Source organism: Lepidochelys kempii, chromosome 4 (assembly GCF_965140265.1).
Source record: "Lepidochelys kempii isolate rLepKem1 chromosome 4, rLepKem1.hap2, whole genome shotgun sequence".
NCBI lineage: Eukaryota > Metazoa > Chordata > Testudines > Cheloniidae > Lepidochelys > Lepidochelys kempii.
In genome coordinates, this window is record NC_133259.1 from 5,450,342 (window position 1) to 5,465,215 (window position 14,874).

The 14,874-nt window shown below is 45.0% G+C and overlaps 1 protein-coding gene across 30 annotated transcripts in view; it reads left to right on the top strand.

Annotated features, from left to right (window-relative positions):
• ADGRL3 (adhesion G protein-coupled receptor L3) overlaps window positions 1-14,874 on the top strand; it is an 809,498-nt gene that overhangs the window by 758,677 nt on the left and 35,947 nt on the right. The gene's annotated exons all lie outside the window — the stretch shown is intronic.

A 14,874-nucleotide genomic window follows, 5' to 3' on the forward strand; every position in this document is an offset into this window, starting at 1 on the left:
TTTTAAGTGCTACTATGGGGATGTATCAAGTTCCTAAATTGTATCCCACTGGATATATTTGTCTGGCCACCATGCCAACCTGAGATTCTTCTGAATTCACCTTGTATTTTTTTAAAAATAACAGTGCAGTTCTGAGAGAGGTGTGAACTGATCCACTCCTCTCAATAGGGCGTTGAAAGGACACCATCAACTTAAATATCACAAGTCTGTCTGAATGTGTTTTTACCTGCTTTACAAGTGGTACCAAAGGGTATTCTTGTGGCTGAAAAAATATCAGAGAAAAAATATTTTCACAGGTTTTTTTCAATTTGTTTCCCATGTACAATTTTCAGCAAACAATATCATCACTGTTTCTCCTGGAACAGCCAGTTAGGTCATCAGATTCCTCCATTGTGACCCTTCCACACAGCAAGCAACAGTTGAGAACAAATTTTTAATCGGAAAATATGATTGTGAGACCGAAAAAAAAAAAAAAGGCAGACAGACTGAGTGGCAGTTGTAATCCTGAATTCACTTCTAACTCAAATTTTTAAACTGACCATATTTCAAGCTGATGATGCCCCTTTGACTCTGGAACCTAATGATGGCATTTGAAAGGCTAGCTTTCCTAAATTAGACTTCCAGAATACACATGCTAAGAACACACAGTTACATGTCAAATTCCTGTTCATAACTGCACACACAAATAGCCAAAGAGAAGTGGCAGGAACACTGGTTGCAGTAAAAAAGCCTTGCAATTTTTTTTTTATTTAATGATGATGAATATAGGAATAACATTACAAAGAAAGGACTTGGTTTTACAGACACTTACCTCTGTGCATGTGAGTAATCCCACTGAAGGACTAGGGAGCTTCCAGCCAAATATTTCAGGAGTTTTCAGTGAATTTGTGCACCCCACTTGAGATCCCTTGTATCCAGTTTTCAGAGGTGCTGAGTCCTTCTGGTAGGGGAGCTACAGATGCTCAGGACCTCTGAAAATCAAGCACAAAGCCCCTGATCCTCAAAGATATTTAGGTCCTTAACTCCCATTGAATATTGATTTCAGTGGGAGGTGCCTAAATGCACTGTACCATTGAGAATGTGGGCCCAGGTATCTCAAATTGGGCATGCAGAATTTGTGAACATACTGCAAACATACTGCTTTGTTATTATACAATGGCCTCAATGCTGCCCTCAGTCTGTGTGCAAACCTCCCATTCTTAGGAGTAGTGGGCCTGTTCTGGATCAAGGGCAGTGATAAGTCACTGGAAATGTGTAGCCTCGTTCCAGGAGACATTATTAAGGGTTAATGTAACCCCCCTGCACAAAAAGAGATTGACAGCCCTGCAAGAAAGCTGTTGTGCCTATTCCAAGCTGCTGTACTCTATCCCTCAGTGCTCTTCATGCCCAAAGTATGCTTCAGTGCTGTACAAACACAGAGGAAGACACAGACCCTTTAAGTTTAAGACCCTGGAAGTTTAATGCTTGCGAAAGGGGCACATCATCTTAGACTGAAGCCTTCTATTAGTCCTCAGACCGAGGAAGAGGTGGGTTTCCACAGCAGTACAAGCTTCCCCCTTGCTGCCTTGCTAGCATGCCTGCCCTGAAGGGACAGTCTCTAGACTGTCAGAGGTGTGTTTGGCCTCCAGTCCTTCTCGGGGGAGGGGAATTCTGAAGTGGGCACCTGTCCCCTGATGGAACCATAGATGTAAGAGTTGGCAATGACTTAGTGGGTCACCCCATGCCTTCTCTCTGCCAGCTCAGAATTGAATGCTATGGTATATTTTCTAGCATCTTGTGCAGCACAGGATTATACATCACAAGCAGTGGGGCTTCTAGCCCTTCCCTTGGGGGATTACTTCTCAGACCTGTTCATCACACTGCCAGTCAATATTTCCTGATAAAGCAGACTGGCTTTTTAATTTCTCAGTTCATTGCCAAAACTCCCAGTAACATCCCACTAATTCACTTCCTTTCTCCCTTTCCACTTAGCCAATGTGTGTGTGTGTAAATATATATATCTCTTTCCTGCTGCATAAATGCATCCAGCTCCCTGATCTTTTAGCAGCGCTTCTCCAGACTCCCTCCATTTCCTCTACATCTGTCTAGTAGCTCCTCACCACAAATGGCATGGAATACTCGATGCACTATTCCAGATGTAGTCACATCGGACTCCCTAAGAAGGGGTTATCATTTCCAAGCTCTGTGATATGAAGCCCATATCGCTGCAACGCATATAAATTATGGAACAGCCATCAGGTGGTGCTGTCATAGAATCATAGAATATCAGGGTTGGAAGGGACCTCAGGAGGTCATCTAGTCCAACCCCCTGCTCAAAGCAGGACCAATCCCCAACTAAATCATCCCAGCGACGGCTTTGTCAAGCCTGACCTCAAAAACCTCAAAGGAAGGAGATTCCACCATCTCCCTAGGTAACACATTCCAGTGCTTCACCACCCTCCTAGTGAAAAAGTTTTTCCTAATATCCAACCTAAACCTCCCCCACTGCAACTTGAGACCATTACTCCTCGTTCTGTCATCTGCTACCACTGAGAACAGTCTAGAGCCATCCTCTCTGGAACCCCCTTTCAGGTGGTTGAAAGCAGCTATCAAATCCCCCCTCATTCTTCTCTTACGTAGACTAAACAATCCCAGTTCTTTCAGCCTCTCCTCATAAGTCATGTGTTCCAGTCCCCTAATCATTTTTGTTGCCCTCTGCTGAATGCTTTCCAATTTTTCCACCTCCTTGTAATGTGGGGCCCAAAACTGGACACAATACTCCAGATGAGGCCTCACCAATGTCGAATAGAGGGGAACGATCATGTCCCTCGATCTGCTGGCAGTGCCCCTACTTATACATCCCAAAATGCCATTGGCCTTCTTGGCAACAAGGGCACACTGTTAACTCATATCCAGCTTCTCATCCACTGTAATCTTTAGGTCCTTTTCTGCAGAACTGCTGCCTAGCCATTCGGTCCCTAGTCTGTAGCAGTTCATGGGATTCTTCCATCCTAAGTGCCGGGCTCTGCACTTGTCCTTGTTGAACCTTATCAGATTTCTTTTGGCCCAATCCTCCAATTTGTCTAGGGCCCTCTGTATCCTATCCCTATCCCCCAGTGTATCTACCACTCCTCCCAGTTTAGTGTCATCTGCAAACTTGCTGAGGGTGCAATCCACAGCATCCTGCAGATCATTAATGAAGATATTGAACAAAACCGGCCCCTTGGGGCACTCCGCTTGATACCGGCTGCCAACTAGACATGGAGCCATTGATCACTACCTGATGAGCCCAACGATCTAGCCAGCTTTCTATCCACCTTATAGTCTGTTCATCCAGCCCATACTTCTTTAACTTGCTGGCAAGAATACTGTTGGAGACAGTATCAGAAGCTTTGCTAAAGTCAAGGAATAACACATCCACTGCTTTCCCCTCATCCACATAGCCAGTTATCTCATCATAGAAGGCAATTAGGTTAGACAGACATTACTTGCCCTTGGTGAATCCACGCTGACTGTTCCTGATCATTTTCCTCTCTAAGTGTTTCAGAATTGATTCCTTGAGGACCTGCTCCATGATTTTTCCAGGGACTGAGGTGAAGCTGACTGTCCTATAGTTCCCCGGATCCTCCTTCTTCCCTTTTTTTAAAGATGGGGTCTACATTAGCCTTTTTCCAGTCCTCCGGGACCTCCCCCGATTGCCATGAGTTTTCAAAGATACTGGCCAATGGCTCTGCAATCACATCCGCCAACTCCTTTAGCACTCTTGGATTCAGCGCATCCGGCCCCATGGACTTGTGCTCGTCCAGCTTTTCTAAATAGTCCTGAACCACTTCTTTCTCCACAGAGGGCTGGTCATCTCCTCCCCATGCTGTGCTGCCCAGTGCCGTAGTCTGGGAGCTGACCTTGTTCGTGAAGACAGGGGCAAAAAAACTATTGAGTACATTAGCTTTTTCCACATCCTCTCTCACTAGGTTGCCTCCCTCATTCAGTAAGGGGCCCACATTTTCCTTAACTTTCTTCTTGTTGCTAACATACCTGAAGAAACCCTTCTTGTTACTCTTAACATCTCTTGCTAGCTGCAACTCCAAGTGTGATTTGGCCTTCCTGATTTCACTCCTGCATGCCTGAGCAATATTTTTATACTCCTTCCTAGTCATTTGTCCAATCTTCCCTTTCTTTTAAGCTTCTTTTTCGTGTTTAAGGTCAGCAAGGATTTCACTGTTTAGCCAAGCTGGTCGCCTGCCGAATTTACTATCCTTTCTACACATTGGGACGGTTTGTCCCTGTAACCTCAATAAGGATTCTTTAAAATACAGGCAGCTCTCCTGGACTCCTTTCCCACTCATGTTATTCTCCCAGGGGATCCTGCCCATCAGTTTCCTGAGGGAGTTAAAGTCTGCTTTTCTGAAGTCCAGGGTCCGTATTCTGCTGCTCTCCTTTCTTTCTTGTGTCAGGAAGCTGAACTCGACCATCTCATGGTCACTGCCTCCCAGGTTCCCATCCACTTTAGCTTCCCCTACTAATTCTTCCTGGTCTGTGAGCAGCAGGTCAAGAAGAGCTCCACCCCTAGTTGGTTCCTCCAGCACTTGCACCACAAAATTGTCCCCTACCCTTTCCAAAAACTTCCTGGATTGTCTGTGCACATGGGCTGAATTTCAGCTGCTGACTTGACAATGAAGGGCTTACATTTTAACCGTGTATTCCTGTAATACATGGTAGGAAAGAATTCTGGTAGATGGGACAAAATAGGTTGTTACCAGTTTATTTTCACTTTGTAAAATGTAGATTCCCCTTTGCACTAACAATTGCCTCTGCACTTTTTACCAGACATACTTTCATGCCAGAAAAATTATGATTTCTAGCATCGAGGGTAAAGACTTGGGGAATTTACAGTTACTCATTTTTCTAGTGATGTGCAAAATGAATCCCAGTGCCGATTGTCTTCTAGTTTATTTGACCTCTCTGCTGCCTGAAGCTATGTTAGCCAAGATTTGTTGCAGACATTTCAATGATGTGGCATCCTACCTTTGGGAGATCCTCGAGGCTGCTGTGATTTTAGGATTGACAGACGTATAATTGGAAGTCGGTCATTAGGTGGATCAAATTTAAAGAAGAAAATGGAGGGCAAGGCAGTTTCTGAAAGCAGAGCAAGCTTTGGGGAGTATTAGACCCAGTGCTGTATTACTGCAGAGCAGTCTGAAGGTAGTGACTTTGGAGGAGGAATGAACAAACTGAGTAATCTGGCTGTGCACCAGGGAGATCTGCAGATGTCAGGGGGATGGAATCTTTTTCCATAGCCTAGAAGAGTAGGAGAGCTTCTCCATGGAGACTACTGCAGACCCAGGGGAGTAGTCGAGAACAAGAACAGATTGGAAACAAGGCATAACTTTTTAACGGCGAGAGTAATTAACCACTGGAACAATTTACCCAGGATCGTGGTGTATTCTCCGTCACTGGCAATTTTTAAATCAAGATTGGATGTTTTTCTAAGAGATCTGCTGTAGGAATTATTTTGGGGGCAGTTCTCTGGCCTCTGTTGTACAGGGAGTTAGACAAGATGCCCACAAAGGTCTCTTCTGGCCTTGGTATCTCTGGAAAAAACCCAACCCCGTGCAGTGGGATCTGACCTGCTCCGAGCATGCCTCCAAAGCAGGGCGCAGGGACACCCGCTCCTACAACTGTGCTTGGAGACACACAGAGGGTGGAAGGCACCCTGCATGGCAGAACGACCCCACTGTTCTGCACTCAGAGCCTGTGAGGGGAGTGGGGAGCTGTGTCCTTAAGAAATAAATGCAACTAGAAGGGATCTGAGATGACATGAAAGCACACAGTACCAGTATATGAAGGGTGTACACATGCAGGAAGGCATGATGATGGTAGAAAGAGGTATTGCTGTGTCTTGGGAACACACACACCCTTCCCCTTAACCCTCCAGGGTCCCAGCCAGAACTGTGGAAGAAACAAAGAGAAGACCATCCCACCAGAACCCTTCCCAGGTTTGGCAGAGTTCAGCACATGCTGGGCGAGAAGCTGGAGAGCACCATGTGAATAATGTCACATGCCGCATATAGACTTCATGGGGCAGGTTTTCAAAAGCTTTCAGGGCCCATTTTCCAACGGCTCAGCACCCATTTTTGGAACATTTTCAAAGGGCTCCTCATTCAACATACTGAGCTGTTTTGCAAAGTTGGCCGCTCACTTTGGTGCCTGACTGGCCGATGGGCCCGTGGAAGTCTGTCTCCAGATGGGGGTGCTGAGCAGTTTTGAAAATCTGACTCTCTGTGTGTCTTCCGATCCAGTCACAGAGCTTCAGTTAAAGGGAGTCCCAGACACTGGGATCTCAGCAGGTATAAGGAAAAGGAAATATAAACAATAAACATGTAGGTTTATTCGGGTACTTCCTGAATATCAGAGGAAAGTCCAGATTGCAATGGTGGAAGCTCCAGTGTTTGCCAGTTAAACTCAAACGGCCAAATGATTGAAATATGAACTGCAAGTTACAATCCTGCACAGGACTCTGGTCTCAATATATCAAATGCAAATATGTGCGTGCATGCATATATATCTCTTATTTCTGCATTAAAGCATGGAATGTTTAATTTCAGACAAAGATGGCCCAGAGCTTTAGAACCTCATTTGTTGAAACTCTGTTTCACTGCAGTCAGTATTAATAGCTTCTCAATGAATAGATTAGATGCTGCAAGTGACAACAAACCTATTTGAGAGAAATTTAATAGGCCAGTTTATTGAAGTTTATTAGCTCAATCTTGTTGGCTATTAGAAGAACAGAGCCTGATAAATCTAAGGTTTCAGAGTAGCAGCCATGTTAGTCTGTATTTGCAAAAAGAAAAGGAGGACTTGTGGCACCTTAGAGACTAACCAATTTATTTGAGCATAAGCTTTCATGCATCCGAAGAAGTGAGAAGTAGCTCACGAAAGCTTATGCTCAAATAAATTGGTTAGTCTCTAAGGTGCCACAAGTCCTCCTTTTCTTTTTTTGATCAATCTAAATGTCCAAGCGTTTGTTTGTGGGTACCAGCAAAATACTGGAATACTTGTCGTCCCCGCCCCACACACATACACACACCTCGCCCAATGAACATGTCTCATTTGACTCTTCATCATTGCATTAACAGTTTGAGTAAATGAGAATGAGAACTTGAATAAGAGAATCATTTACGGACTTGGAAAGTCTGCCTGTGAAGGACATTACTGAACGCTGATAAGGAAAGCCCCAGGTCTGGCTCAGACAAGCTTTCTTTCCTGCTTTGTATGTAGGCAAATGAAGAATGTTTAATTTCAGACAATTTGCAGAGAATGCAAATAAATACATTTATACCAGAATTAATAAAAACTGGCTAGAATTCACACACTTCAATCAGCATAGCCCAGCTGTTTCAGTACCAGCAGAATTAGAGAGTTGAATTCTCTTCTAGAGTTTAGCCTTAGGAATGTGGAATAAGAAATCCTCTCAAATCAGTCATTTGTACTGTGAACCTGTGTTTCTCGACTCATTCACCAGTCTCCAAAAATGAATGAGAATTTCCTGCCTCAAAGCCATGCTCCAATAATGTTAGCGAGTGAAATCTTTCAACAAGAGACTCATGACCCGGTCTAGTTCAATATCATTGACCCCGGCTGAAGAAAGGATGATCCCGTGGTCAGGGTACCAGACTGTATTCCCTGCTCTGACTCAAATTTCTTTTGTCACCTCATGCAAGCCACCTGGGGTTAGATCCACAAAGGATCTAGGATTTAGGTGCCTAACTGCCACTTCAGGTACCCAAATCCGAAATTTAGATCCTAAAATCCCCACTCAGCTGTAGGCCTCTGGAGTCGCTAGGCATCTCACTGTCTGCAAGCAAAGTCCCTGAGTTGCCTGATTTGAGGGAGGAACTTGAACCCAGGTCTTCCAGGAGAGCGTGCTAGCCGCCAGGCTATATAGTCATTCTCTCTCTCTCTTTGTCTGGCCCAACAGCTATTAAAGTCTTTCATGTCAAGCGGAACAGCTTCAACAGGAGAGATGGAGATTCACCCCAGAACCCTCCATAGCGCAGCGGTCAGGGTACCGAGGTTGGAGAGCTGGGTTCCAGCTCCGAATCAGACTGGGTGAGGTCTCCCACATCTCAGCGAGAACTCTAACATCTGGGCTATTGGGCGGGGGGGGTGGGGGCCAGGCACTGCCACCTTCTCCTCCAGGGTTTTTTTTTTTTGGCGAGAAAAGGCTGACTTGACTTAGGAGCCTCACTCCAGTGGAGGATTCACGGCTGAGAATCCTGAGCAGAGAAAGGCCCAGAGTCGGGTTCCTAAGTCCCTTTGAACCCTCTCCCGGAGTTAGGTGCCTAAGCCTCCACTCAGCATTTCGTATTGGCTAGTTTAGGCAGCTCCCTGCTCAGCATGCTGGTTTCTGTGAATCGGAGTCTTAGGTGCCTAATTCTCCCCCTGCACTGCAATGGGGAACCTTGGTGCCTAAGTAGGGGCTGTGGATTTTACTGGGCAGCAGGGGGGCCTAACGCTAGGTGTTGCAACTGTAACTCTAAATCCCCTTCGTGGATCTTGCCTTTAGTCTGGGTCCGAGTTCTGCAGCTGTACAGTGGTACTTCCTACCTCCCAGGGGTGTTGTGAAGATAAATATATTTAAGACTGTGAGGCTCAGAGATACTGTGGTCATGTAGGCCACATAATTATCATAGAACGATACACTGGCCAGTGCCAGCTGCTGCAGGGAGTAGATACTTAATTGTACAATACTATAGCATACTGGGGTGGAAAAGGGGTTGAGGTTTCTTCTTTTTGAAGGGCACGCTGGCTAAGGCCTGGACAATTTTAGACTGGAATGGAGAAAGGTTGAAGCCAGGCATAACAGACTGGGTCCGTTTCCCTCAAACTGGGTATGTGAGCATGGTATTAATTGCACAGGCATGTGATCCTAGAGAAAGGCACATCTCTTGAGTAACTTTGTTAATTGCTTTTGAAAGGTAATGCTTTTTCACCAAGTCTGAAGAAGCACGTGAATGCATTTCTTTTATGGTGTTTACTGGGTAGACCAGTCAGACGATTCAAGTTCATTTAAAGGCCTTCCACACTGCTTTGTCAGCCAGCTGTCAGCAAGAAGTTATTTGAATTGTGGTCCTGAATGATATAGTCTAGACTCGAGTGACATCCACCTGTCATCTTCCCTTTCATTCTTTGCTTTCATTGAATGTTTAAAAGCATACCTATTAATGGATGTGCAGTTCTCTATTAAATGCATCACATTGAACTCTTCCAAAATTATTTCTTCATTCAATATCCTCCTGCATCAAGGACGTGAATTTCTGTCTAACAAAGTGGGAAATAAGGTACAATTCACATTGCACGCTATAGTAAAAATGGTATCTACTTTCATATACACACAGAGTAGATAAATTAACAATTTAAAGCCTTTATGTGCAGTTATAGTCAGAAGAGTGACTGTAAAAACTGACATCATGGTGTTTGTCATTTGTTCTCCCTCGGCTTCTATATTGGATTTGCAGAGTTTACAGTTCAAAAGATGATTTTTCGAACTGACAGCCCGGCTGCCTGGGATATAAAAATTATGCCTCTTAAACCTCCACCAATAATAAAGATTCTGTGTTCAGAACTTAGCTTAGTAAAAACCATGCGTGGAGAAAACTAGAACTTGGTTCCCTCTTTAGTAACTGTGTTGGTTCTGCATTGTCAACAACAGTTCAAGTTGGCTTCGTCAGTAAAATAAGCAGCTATGACTTGAAGATGCCCACAGAGTTGGTATGTTGAGTACAGCTGAGTGAGTATTGCAAATAAATTAAATAAAATAAAAAGGGGGGGGGAGGGCACACAACTATTTGGATTATAGGATAATTCATTTGGACTGTGTTTGCACCTTTTTTTTTATTTGTTTTTGGTGTATATTCTAGCAGATGACTTTCCTAACAGGAACTTTTGCCAAAACAGAAAATGTAAGCAGAATATTTGTGAAATGCAGATTTCAGATTCATCATGTTGACTTTTCATTGAGGAAATCTGATTCTAAGGACCAGTTGCAGATGACAGTTGCTCACATTAAATAATAAACTTGCCTCTGAAGTGATCCCACTGAAATCAGTGGGACTACTCCCCAAGCAAAGGACTACTCACCGTAAGTAAGGGTATCAGAATCTGGCCTTACAAGTGACACTCATCCAGTCCTTCAACAAAAAGAGATCTTGTGACAAATCAAAAAAGTTCATCTATAAAATATCAAACTCTCTCACAGACCAAGAATAAGTCACTGAATATATCCAACTAGTAATTCTGAATAACAAATCTGAGAAAATTGTGATCTGTCTGCTGAAAACTCATGAACAGAAAAAGTGGCGAAATGAGTTGAAAAAATTATTTGCTACGAATTACTCAAGCAACTCTGATGTTGAGTAAGAGAGTGCCATTCTCACATAGTAAATCTCTGTTTATAATCATAGTGTTTAAACGCTTTATTGGAGATAATCCCATACCAGCAACCTGTAACTGAGTATCTATGAACTTTGAAGGTGCTTAGAATCTCAACCAGGATCTAGATCTGAATTGCACAGCTGCTTTTTAGCTATATGTTGGATTGAACCAAATCCTAGATCAGAACTTTTGCGTTGTTGAAACAGAAACCTGAGTGTTGCTGTCTCTTTGTATTATTTTGTTCAGAGTTACAACTTCTGATCCTTGTATGCTATGGTTACTCACCTTTGGCTACTGGCTCCGTTTTTGGTTGGCTCCTCTCATTAGACGAGCAACCCCAAGATATGTGTCTGGGATGATCCTCGATTCTTTCCGACTCCATGGCCACACGCTTACAAGCATGTAGAGTGCAACGATGTTTTGGAAAGCAAAATTAAGGTGCTATCGATAACATCTCTTCAACTTACAGAACCCCGGGAATTTCCACTCACAGAAGCTGACAACCAGTCACATGTAACTAAACAAATAAATTATGTGTTTGCCGAATACGCACAATATGCAAGTGCCATGAGAAACTGAGCAGAGAGGTTTTATGCAAGGAAGGCTATCATTAAATGCTAGCTACATGAAGAAGATATTGGGGGCATATCCTCAGCTTGTGTAAATTGGCATTCCTCCATTGAAAGCAATGGAGCTTAGGATCCAGCTATAAGTGAATAAATAAGAAAATACAAACTATGAACCAGATGCTTCTGGCTGAGGATATTGGGCAGACAGCCAGGGATAAGTCAGACAGCACATAGCAAGAAAAGCTCCTCACACTGAGTGGAATCCAAACAGTCAGTTCACATACACAGCCTGCTTCCTTCTACTTTGAAACTCACGTGCCCCGGCCTTCACTAGCAACTTTCAAAGCACCTTTCCTTTCCAACCTGTCACCCCATTCCACACACTTCCCTATCATCGCAGTCTGCACTCTGTTGCCGTAACATCTCCCACAGGCTCTGTTGCTAAGTGCTCTAGTTTGTCTGGCACGCTGTTTCTTTGGGGAAATAATTCGCTTCTCTCTCACTCCTTTTTCTTCCCAGCCACTTGTTACAGAGGAGCTGGAGTCTTATAGAAACCTTTGATATTTTTAGAAACCCTGCTGCTCGGATCACATGTCTCCTATATTTGGCTTTGCTCATTATTTATTACCAAGGACATTTTCATGCAAACAGGAGGGTTGTTTGTGAGTTCACCTGCCCCCGATGTTCATTCCTCATCTGAAGTCCTAATCCTCTCCTTCTAGTAGCCCTGGTGGTTGCCATGGTGATGTTGAAGTCTAACAAAGAAAGCCGGATGGAAAGTCAGAAGTGTGGCTAGCTAGTGTCAGGGGTTTGGATTTTTTTATTACTGACCTTCCCTTTTGAAAAGAGAGCTCCGTCATTTTTTAATATTATTTTTTTAATTAAAGCTTTAATGATCAGTCATTTGGAGCTCCCCCTCCCCCCACCCCGCAGCAGTCACTGGAGCTGGGAAGATTGTGCTTCTGAGATTGATTCATAATTATATCTGTCTCTTACATAGCACTTTTCATCCACAGGCTTGAAAGTGCTTTACAAAAGAGACCAGTAAGCAGAAGGGAGGGTCTTGAAGGCAAAATTAGGGGCTGGATCCAAACTCTTTAATAATAACATTATGTATTATTTTCTTGTAAAGACCAAGGTCCTATTTGCTTTGACCGTCCCATTTTTGAAAGAAGCAAGGTCCATGATCCCAGCCGCCTTTTACAGCGGGGAAACAAGCAGGGCCAAATTCTGTGCTCAGTTACTTTATAAATCCAGATTAAACCCTCTGACTTCAGCGGAGTGAGTTACTCCAGATTGGCACTGCTGTAACCAAGAGCAGAATTTGGCCCCAGCCATGCAATGAAATAATTTTAATGGAATTGACCTGAGTAAGAAAGAGACAGACAGAAAATAAGGGGCTGTTATTCTTGTTCAGTATATTTATACGCAGTCTGTGTGAGGCCAGTTTCTGTCCTTGTCGTACTGGAGAGATATTATTCATTAAGAGTCAGAATTGCAAAGTCTGACCAACTATGTATTTTTTTTTTAAGTTTCCCATCAGAGGTCGGGTGTTCGTTTAAATGAAATGCTGTAGCAGGCCCTAACGTACACAGCCTGGTAGTTCACTTAGTTTTTCAGGAAATCCACCTCCATGGTAGAGTCCCAAGGTTTTTATCAGCGGCTGTGTATCCTATGTGAAATGTGGGGGTGGGGTTCAGTCCAGTCCCCGGTGGGCAGGTGTCAGCGTCACAAAATCACCATTACATCTCAACAGAGAGGCCAGCCCATAGAGGCTGATTGTACTTGTCAACCCTTCTGGGGTTGGTGAGGTGCATTGGTGGTGAGGTAAGACGTGCACTGCCTCTGAAGTGCTCTAAGATAGAGAGAGGGAGAGTCTCCAGGTTCCTCAAACTAGCCCCTTCCATCAGCAGTAAATCCAGATGAGAATATGTATATATGTGTGTGTGCCTGGCTGTCATTCTGGTGCCCAAGGAAAGCACCCCACACTCTTCACACCTCATAGCTACAGTCCCTGTCCTCAGGGACATGCAGACTGCTCCCTCTAGGCAAGATGCCCCCCAAGGGGCAAGGCCAGAGCCATGGGCTTCCCTGCCCCCCAACCAGCAAAGGAGGTAACATTACACCTCCTGAAGAGCAGAATTCCTCCTCCCGTGGGGTGGCAGAGCTCTGCACTGCACCAAGCCCAGGGCTGGGCCTCCAGGGCATGGCAGCGCGTGCTGTACAGACAGGGGACCATTGGAAGAGCCCGTGCTAAGCAGGAAGCAGGAGTTTCAGTAGATAACCACAGGGCAGTTTCCAGCTCTTTGTAACAGAGTGAAAGATACAAATGATCTGGGCAGGTAATGACATGCAGCCACCTCCTGGGACAACAGCCCCATGTGACACACAGACCCTTCTGTGCTGGGTCTGCGTAAGCCGTGCCCCAAAATGGCTGCTGTCCTCTCCCTCTCTCGTACATGTTCTTTGAAACCCCTTCTGTTCTGTCATTGTTCCCCTTTTGTTGCTAAGTCATGTTCTGCTTCCTCTCCCCTGCCCTCCCAACTCCCCATGCCTCCCGCCCTCACTGCAGGCCTGCATATTGTTGTGACTGGGGGTGTCCCCTAGCATGCCCCACAGATGAGCTGAGCACCTCTGGAGCGGAGGTGCCGGCCTGTGTTGGGTACTGCAGTGGAAGCAGGGAGGGCAGGTTGGTGCCTTTTGAAGAGCCATCTACACCCAAGGCTGCCCATTTGCAGCAGGTTGTTGAAGCAGAGGTGTCATTCTGTTTTCTTCAGCCCTACTCTCTTCTCCACTGTCCTGCAAGCCCCCTCTTGCCCGCTGTAGCACCTCTTGCCCCGGCAGGGCCTGCTGACCTGGCAGGGAAGTGTGAGAGACCAGGTTAGGCCAGGTAGTAAAGAATATGTATGCGCTTGACTCTTCTGGCCAGTGACTGAGGGAATGTCCCTTCTCCCTGCTCCTAGTCTGCAGGTTGGTCTTTGGTAACGATGCTGTGATCCTTGTCAGATTTTCAACTATCCCTTTGCGTGGGTGTGTGTTTCTGCTGGGATCCTCCCTTTCTCCACTCTCCACCTTGCCACTGGTGCTCTCCACACACACAGACCTACCAGCCACCTCCATCATACCATACCTCCGCTTCAAAAGGGGCTTTTGGCCTGCTGCAAATTGGCTAAGGCAGGGGAGGGAAGTCATCGCCATGCATGCCAACTTCCTTCCCTTAGACAACAAGGTAGGTGTCTCTGATCACATGCTGAAGAGCAAGAATCCAGCAGCTCATCCTCCCGAAATTTAGCATAAAGAACAGGCTGGAGTTGTGTCCCCTCAGCTTCCTCTAGGTTGTAATTTCCAAAACGACAGCCAACGAGGACGTGAGTGAACAATTGTATTTGCAAAGGCAACGTACAGCCTTGGAATAGCAAGACCTCTTTGGGCTGCACTCGTCCTGTCTGTAGGAACTCTTGAAAGAATGATGATGCTCACGCTTGTAAGGGCACATTGCTGCTGCACATTAGGGTGTTAACTGAGTGGATTTAAAGCACAGTGGATAGAATTGTACCTGCCCTATTGCACGTAAATAGCTGCTCCCTGAATAAGAGCTCTCTCATAAGTGCCCAGAATCTTAAGGCAGCCAACATTTTCCATCCTTACTTTTTTATATATGTTCCGAGCGACCAGTAAATAAACCTGAGTCAACAGTGAGAGGTGAATGTATTTTCATGTGAGTCATTGTTATTGTTTGGTTCATTTGGCACTTTCTGGACAGGGTCCCCTCCTCCCCCCCATTGTGTAGACTGTCACCTTTTGTCGTACCCTTGCTTATACTTTGAGCAACTAGGGAAACCGCCATAAATGTGGCTTATCAGCATTCCAATCCATTTTCTTTCGCATCGAC